We start from the raw sequence: 9227 nt of genomic DNA on the forward strand, positions 1-9227 counted from the left end.
AAAAAAAAAAAGAAAAAAAGAAAAAAAAAAAAGAGGTAAAGGGGTAAAGGGACTCTCAAAATACCTGACAGTTGGATTGTTATGATTTGCTGCATAGCAAATATTGGCTGCCAATTTCCCAATCTGGCTCCAGTTCTTGGAAATTCCTGACGTTTTGGGGCAATATGTGAACCTATTTTTTTTCTTCTACTTGCACATTTAGCTAAGCATTTATAATATATACCTATGAGTATCTTTAAGGCAGCTAACCTTTACATATGAATAGCTGAAGGATTCTTTCTCATCTGAACTTTCCTATTTTTCTATCTGTTCTTTCCTAATATTTCAGGAACTGGCTTAATGGCCCCACATTTTTTTTTTTCCTTGTTGGTCTCCCAACCTATTTAAGACACTTTAACATTGATGTTTTAGGAGAGAATGTCTTTGTTTTTTGTTTGTTTGTTTATTTTTTTTCTTGAGACAGATTCTCACTCCGTCGCCCAGGCTAGGTTATAAGTGGCAACGTGTCAGCTCACTGCAACCTCCATCTCTGGGTTTAAACAATCCTCCTGCCTCAGCCTCCCCAGTAGCTGGGACTGCAGGTACCCACCACCCCGCCTGGCTAATTTTGTATTTTTTAGTAGAGATGGGGTTTACCATGTTGGTTAGGCTGGTCTCGAACTCCTGACATCAGCCTATCTGCCCATCTTGGCCTCCCAAAGTGCTGGGATTACAAGCGTGAGCCACTGAGCCTGGCACTGTCTTTGGTTTTTTTAACATTACCTTTATCTTTGGATGCTGCAAGTTCTATGAGAGATGGGCTGTGTCGATATCTACTCAGTTTCCAGACCCTACCAGAGTTCTTTGGCTGTCCAGGAAAAAGGGGGTTGAGGGTTTCTGCGGGTTTCTAATTATTTCCGTAGGAAATTAGGAGAGGCTGAGCCAACAATTCTTGGTTACTTAGAAGCTATTCCAAAACTGGAAATAATTCCAATGGACAATTTCTGAGGAAAAAACTGAATGACTGGTGTTATACTAAAAAATAATAAAAACTAAGTTACAATGGATGAAAAGCTTTAAGGGAGAACTGAATTTGAAAAAAGTCAGTTAAGAAAGTGACTGTAAAACTTCAAGTCAGAGGTAAGGAAGGCCTGAAATAGGGTCTCATTTGTGACAACAGAAAAACTCACTATTGGGCTCTTGACTCAAAAGCAAATAAAAAAGTTGGAAGAAATTCTACAGTATTTAGAGAACTTGAAGAATAAGATGGTGAACAATTTAGTTAAATGAAGTAGTTTTTACTTGCTTTATTATTTGTTTTGGGGGAGAAATGAAGATTGAAAATAATTGCCTTCATAAAAATTGCTATCATTAAATCAAGTGATATACTGAAATAAACCTGGCACATAGTAGATATAAGATAAATTTTAGAGCTCTTTCATGTCATTTCAGAACTATTTATTTAAACTCAACTGGTTATACTTGGCTGTTTTTCTGTTTATCCACTGAGTTGCAACAAATCTTTCTATTGTCTTAATTTTATTGAGCTGAGTAAATAGTGTTACTGTCTTGCTTTGTTACCTTCAACCTGCATCACAAATAAATGATGAACATCACTATCTCTGGGACCAGTGGGTATTATCTCTGTTTTTCAGAATGGTACGTCTTTCCCTTGTATGTTTTCAGGCTGATATGTCTCACAACGATAACTCAATGTGAGCTGCAGAATTTGTATCATAGTATCACTGAGGCTTCCTATCATTTGCCATGGCTGAAACAACCTGACATGAAATGTAACAGTCTAACATGTCAGGTGGAAAATTTAAACATTGCTTTTTCCCAAGGAAGAATAGAATCTTTATATTTTAAACCATACTATTTCAACAGGGGGGAAAAGTTATGATATGGTATTGATTCTTCTAGGGAGTTGCATTAGCAAAAAATCCCTTTCTACTTAAGAATGGTTCATTTCCCTCCCCCCCTTCTTTTTGACAAAAGAACAGTTCTAAACAAGCTGTTTCACGGCTAACTAAAATCTTTTAAAACCACTGACAAATTATCTTAGGAAAGCATCCCAATAAGTACCAAACCAATAAAACCGTGTGTACAAATGTCTTGCTAACTTCTGCTTTCACATTTTTCTGGCAAAACTAAAGCTTTCAAGAGGATAGCATCACTTACAATTTCTAAGTCTTCCTCCTTCAATTTGAACTAGAGAAAAGTTATGATTAGACTAAAGAGTTAAAAATCAAATAATAAATTATACAAAAAAGTTGAATTGTAGATGGTGTGTCAATTTCTCTGAAGCTATGACTCTCAAGTAATTAATATAATCTAAAGAATCTAAAGAGAAAGAAACTCTAGCCAAAACTATCATCTTTTCTCTGTCTTTATTTATCTTTATTTTTTAAAATCAGTATTATTATTTTTCTCTCCCTCTCTAACTCTTTAACTATCTTACCTATTAAAAATTTTCCTTGGCTTAATCAGACACAGGCTCTGTCCACTTAATAAAAATAGTTTATAAATGTACATTTGACCTTTCTAAGTGGTGACTGTCTGATTGACCTGCTGTCAATTAGTCTCTCTACTGACGATCTTTTTTCTGATCAAAAAAAAAAAAAAAAAAAAATCAGGGGTGAATGAAGAAGCAAGTAATATAACCTGACAATAAGGATAATGATGACAGTAATGCCGAAGATACAAAGAGTTTATATGAGTATGTAGTATGCATAGAAGACAGTGTTAAATATTTCCCAAGGAATATAAAAAACACAACAGTTCTGTGGAAGGTACACTTAGTGTTTCTATATTCTCATGACAAGATTGAGGTTAATACAAATCATATGATTCTCCTGAATTACTCATTTTGTTAAATACAGACGGGTACTAGTCTGAATTAAAATTCCCTGTGCCGATTCCACATTCCGTACTGGCTTCAAGATGGACTTATATCATAATGTAGGACTTGATGTACTGGCCAAATTTTGTTTAGTGAGGAGAGGTCCAAGGGGTCTCCACAGGTAGTGCAGTTTTTCTTCTTTTATAAAGCTGTATCTGGAATTGTGAATTTATTCTTGCTCTTTGGATTATTGGGTATTTCGATTCTTAGATGCTTGGACTTCACAGATAGAAGCTGATAGAACAAAATGCTTATAATTAATTAGCATCGATGCGTTAAATTACAGTACTTTGAAAGATTATAACGACATCATAGCAGAATAAATAAGGATATAAATTTTCAAATGGACATTCGTGGTTTTAGAACACAGTCCAAACTGTACTCTTTATATTACTTTGACCAATTCTATTCTGTCTCCATGTCTTTATCACACACTGACATTTGTTCTGTTTTTTTTCTAATGGAATTGTGTGTCTTAAATAATAGGTTGTATATAAAATACACAGGCCAATATTTATAAAAACCCAACATACCAAAAATGCTACTTATCTGTTTTCCTTTATCTGTAGAGTACCGGTATTTTTTTAGTCACTCTGGGGAAAATTATCTACATTAGACCAACAACACCAAAAAAAGTTACAGTAGACACTATTGATTTTTATAAAATCATTCTAGATGTAGTGATGTTTCCTATCTAAATTTAATGGTATCTAATTAAACTTAAGCATTTCTACACAGCAAAAGAAACAATCATTAAAGTGAACTGGCAACCAACAGAATGGGAAAAAATTTTGCAATCTACCCGCCTGACAAAAAACTAACATGAACAATCTACAAAGAACTAAAGCAGATTTACAAGAAAATAAACCCATTCAAAAGTGGGTGAAGGATATGAACAGACACTTTTCAAAAGAAGACATTTATGAGGCCAAAAAACATATGAAAAATGCTCATCATCACTGGTCATTAGAGGAATGCAAATCAAAACCACATTGAGATACTATCTCACACCAGTTAGAATGGCAATCGCTAAAAAATCTGGAGACAACAGATGCTGGAGAGGGTGTGAAGATTTTAATTTTGCATCTATGAAGAATTTTACACTGTTGGTGGGAATGTAAATTAGTGCAACCATTGTGAAAGACAGTGTGGTGATTCTTCAAGGACCTAGAAATACAAATTCCATTTGACCCAGCAATCCCATTACTGGATATATACCCAAAAGATTATAAATCATTCTATTATAAAGACACATGCACCCATATGTTCATTGTGGCACTGTTTGCAATACCAAGACCTGGAACCAACCCAAATGCCCATCAATGATAGACTGGATAAAGAAAATGTGACACATATACACCATGGAATACTATGCAGCCATTAAAAAATGTTGAGTTCATGTCCTTTGTAGGGATATAGACGAAGCTGGAAACTATCGTTCTCAGCAAACTGACACATGAACAGAAAACCAAACACTGCATGTTCTTACTCATAGGTGAGTGTTGAACAATGAGAACACATGGGCATAGGGAGGGGAACATCACACACTGGGGTCTGTTAGGGTGTGGGAGGCTAGGGAAGGCACAGCAGGGGGTGGGGAGGTTGGGGAGGGATAACATTGGGAGAAATGCCTGATTTAGGTGATGGGGCAATGGAGGGAGCAAACCACCATGGCATGTATGTACCTATGCAACAATCCCAGAAAATCTGCACAGGTACCCCAGAACTTAAAGTACAATAGAAAAAATTTGGACATTAAAAAAAGAAATATTAAACACTTATCCAAAGTGGTAAGGATTAATATTCTTCCACTTATCTCATAAGACAAGATTACATTTGAGTAGACTTCTTGAGACCCTGCCTTGCTCTTAAGACTAAAAACCTATATATGTATGCCATGCCTTGTTTGGAATGGTTAGATTATTGCACCCTGGTGGGAAATTATAACAGCATAGCTGTGTTCTAATTATTCCTTTGATTGGCTCAATGCTCTAAAACTGAAGAATACAGGCTTGAGTGGTGGCCAACAATAAGTCAATCACAGGAAGAGAAGCACAGTATTTCAAAACAACGTTATGCTGGTGGTATTCTTACTGTGTGGAGTGCCTCGACCCCTTGGAGCATGTGCTATCTTCTTAGAAGAACAGTTCAAATGTCACCACCTTCCCAGGGCATTCCTTAATCCCTCAAGTGAGTATAGAAATGTTTCTACCTTGCCTCTGTAACTGAAAATAATATTGATGAAGGGTAAGTATGTATTAAGCACTTTATTATGTGCCAAGCGCTGTGCTACTTTGTAATATGCCATGCTTCATTAATACTTATAAGTATTCCAAGCTAAAGACATTATTGCTCTCCATATTTTACTGATGAGAAAATAAAGGCTTAAAGATGTCATGCAGTTTTCCCAAGGTTGCACACTGGTCTTGGGTTCTCCTGAGAGAAGGTGCATGTGCTTTGCCCAGTTGATACACATATTAGGCTATTCCAGAATATTAATGAAGTGAATTAATCTTTTTTATTATAAATTCCTCAACTCTTCAGAAATGTTTGTCAAATACAGAATATTAATAAATAATTAAAATGCAATATTCTGAATAATTAAACCCACAAAGTCCTGATTTATCTTTAATGCTTTTAATGATATTTTTAAAGGGAAAGTTTTGATAACATATGTTTGGGAGCATATGAGGAGATGAACAAGCTGTTCCTTCGTATTGTTTATTCTTAGAGGCTGCTGGTGGGTAAGCAAAATGCCAAGGACAGTGATACTGTTGGTAGGATTGCTGAGTGCATGTGTTTGGTGGTATATTACATTTTTCTTCCTCTGCTAAGTTTTATTTTTGTTACTTGTTTTCAAAAGTCATGTTCTCAATTGTGCCTTTTCTTTGAAAGGAAACATTTTAATTTTGAGATTGTTTTTAATTTTAGTTTTGTATCTATGATGAGTTTACTAGGTTTATACTTTCAAAAATCTTCATCACCAGGTTCAGAAGAATTTAAGTTGTGACACCCAGAATGCATAGCATGCAACTTACCTAAAGAATTATATAGCAAAACATAAAATAAAATAAAAGAATTATGAAACTAAATGAGCTATCAAACCACAAAAAGATGTGGAGGAAAGTTAAAGATATGTTACTAAGTAAAAGAAGTCCGCCTAAAAGCCAGGCTACCTACAGTATAATTAATGTATGTGATATTCTGGAAAAGCCAAAACTATGGAGATAGTAAAATAAGCATTGGTTTTGGTGGAGGGAGGAATGATTATGTGGAGTATGGAGGATTTTTAGGCAGTGAAACTATTCCACAGGATACTATAAGGGTGGATACATATCACTGTACATTTGTCAGACTTGTAGGATGACAGGCGACACAAAGAGTGAACCATAACACAAACATTAACACAATGCGTGAACCGTGATGCATGCTCTGGTCTTTGGTTAATAACGATGTGTCAGTTGTTAACAAATATATCACCCTGGTAGGGAATGTTGATAGTGGAGGAGACTGAGAGAGAGAGCAAGAGAGAGAGAGAGAGGCAGAGAGAAAGAGAGAAAGAGAGAAAGAGAGAGAGAGAGAGAGAGGGAGAGTGTGTGTGTGTGTGTGTGTGTGTGTGGAGGGGTAAATGTGGGGATTCTATTGCACTTTTCACTCTGCTGTGAATCTAAAACTACTAAAAAATAATGAGTCTATAAAATAAAGTCTATTAAAAATGGAAGGAAGGGATTAAAACACAGTGGTTATTCTTTTTCTATTTATTCTATGTCATGCAATCCCACTTTCTAAGATCCTGCAGGAATGTGGTGATAAGAAAGCCAAAGAAACATGTCCAGAAGTAGGAAAACTTGCTGAAAATAGGAAAACTACAAGTAGTATTCCTTTTCTTCCTTGTAATACTCACTTCTTCATCTTCCCCCACTTCTTTCTTGTGCTATGGATCTCAACTGAAATGTTACCACCTTAGAAAGAGGCAATTTCTGACACCCCACCTCTCATACACACATCTTTGGTGCCAGCGTATTAACATGCTCCAGTTCTCCAACTCACATGTATCACTATCTGTTGTTTTTATATTTATAAATGCCGTTGTTTTCTTTTATCTCTCTAGATCTTCCTGCCTCACAGTTAAATTCCAGCGAGGCATATTAAACCTGAGTATCTTCATATTTCTTTGTATTCACTTTATATTTATTTTCATTCTCTTGGGATTATTCCAGTCAAAAAATGCATTTTTGTGATCTTAAACAAAGAACCCTCAAAAAAGACATGAGGCCCTTAGACTGAATTTCAAATACAGCCCTATGCAGCGATGATGATTGCTCAAGCAGCATTGGTCAAGACAAATGAGACTTATTCCACTACTAAAAAATACTTATTTTATATATACTATCTGACCTCCCTTTGTGTTAGGCACAGGAAATGCAAAAGTGAGTAAGGCAGGACTGCTGAGTCCTCCAAATTCACAATGAAAGATCAGAGACGGAGGTATGATTTTATACTATGTACAGTACTATACAGTATTACTTACAATACAGGCTCATGTTAATGTTGCAAAATGAACAGTACTTCTGCCACATACTTCACCACACAGGTAAATTAGTAACACAGGCATTCAAGATTTTGTAGGTGCTTAGAAAGCAAAAGAGGGAGGAGTTTTGTGAGCAGATGTTACAACATAATCAAAGGCTGAAGGGCGTGACAGCACAGGGCTTTCATGGGAAAGACAAGCACTTCAGGAAGCTAAAATTAGAGATGATGAGTAAAATGAATACACATCTCTGATTGCTAAGGGAAGTCTCAGTTAATACCTCTTGTCTTAGATAATTGTGAATTTAAGTGTTCAGTTGCATTTTAAAAAGTGTATTGTCACCTTAATGACAAGGCCAGGGTCTGGAGTGTGAGGAGCATGCTATATTATGGTTGAAGTTTGTGCTTTCTCACCTGAGGACCCAGGTTATCACACTGGGAAAGACAATGGCTGGATAGGATTGTCATTTTTCATCTACTTTTGTGGCATTTTAAAAGGAAAGTTACTCTATTAACAACACAAATAGTAAAATATACAGGAAGTGAGGATCTTCAAGTGATCACATTAGCAGCCTATTGAAAAAAATACGCAGTGAGACAATGTAGACTAAAGCTAAAGAAGAAGTAGTAGAGAAAGGGAAGAAAGAATGCATTTAGGATGATTTCTATGAAAGAATCACTGGGAGTGGTCAAAGGCTGATGAATCCAAGTCTGTAATATGACTTCTTTATAACCTAAAAGTACAAAAATTCAGAAAGAAACAAGGTGCTTGGCAGTGGGAGGTGACTACATGAGGGTTAGCAGTGCTGAGACTGAGGGTTTCGTAGAAGGTGAAGTGGACACAAATACACAGGAAAAAATTGGGTAGACAGTAACAATTACCAAAGCCAAATAAAGGCTGGCTGAGACAGAGTCTTTTGGGATTTCCAGTGGCATTAAATATTATAGTGCCTGGGTAGAATAGGCATCTTTTGACATCTAGTCATCCAAAATCAGTCAGGATTTGGAGGTTTGTTGAGATCATATTTAATGAGCCCCTCAGTGGAGCAGGCACTCTGCTGTTATTTTGCACCCTTGTAAATGCACATGTATCTTGTAGTAACTCAGATGCAGGCCGAATTCTCTGCTTCTTCCAACAAATGCTTACTTAACGTATTCTGTATTTCACTTACTGTAATCATCACTGAATAAATGTTTTTTGCTTTCAAATGTGAAGATGTATGTTCAGAAAGAAATTTATCAGACTTACAATTGGTGGAGGAGGGACGAACCAGGCTTCAGTTAATTCCCAAGTCTACACACCTTTTATTTACTTATTTTTTTTTCTGAATCACTTTCTTTGACGGTATTACTCTAAGGATCAAATCTGATTATGAACTGATTAATTGCATTTGAGTGGAGGTAGTTTTTTTATGATAGGGCTTACTTTCTTACTGTAGCATTCCATGTAAAGAAGAATAGCAGTGTCAGGCTTTTAAGGTATATCTAATTAGGCAGAAAAACCATAAGATATTCAGATATTATGTGGACAGACATAGGAAAAGACTCCTTCATAGACATCTGTTGTCATCTGAGGCCTAACAAAATGGTAAAGGTGGTTCCTGGTAGGTGGATACAATAATCTGAACATATTGGGACAGGACAGGTGTGACCAGAAATGTAGGCTGGTTCTTGACATGAGTGATATTTTAAGCAAGTAGACTGAGTCAACCTGTGTCCATCATGATTCAAGGAAGTTCTTGTTAACATGGGTTTGTGTGTGTTGGTGGGTGATGGAAGATTTTGGAAGCAGTTCAAGGTTTGTCCCTCCCCTCCC

Source organism: Cebus imitator, unplaced genomic scaffold (assembly GCF_001604975.1).
Source record: "Cebus imitator isolate Cc_AM_T3 unplaced genomic scaffold, Cebus_imitator-1.0 Scaffold151, whole genome shotgun sequence".
Lineage (NCBI taxonomy): Eukaryota > Metazoa > Chordata > Mammalia > Primates > Cebidae > Cebus > Cebus imitator.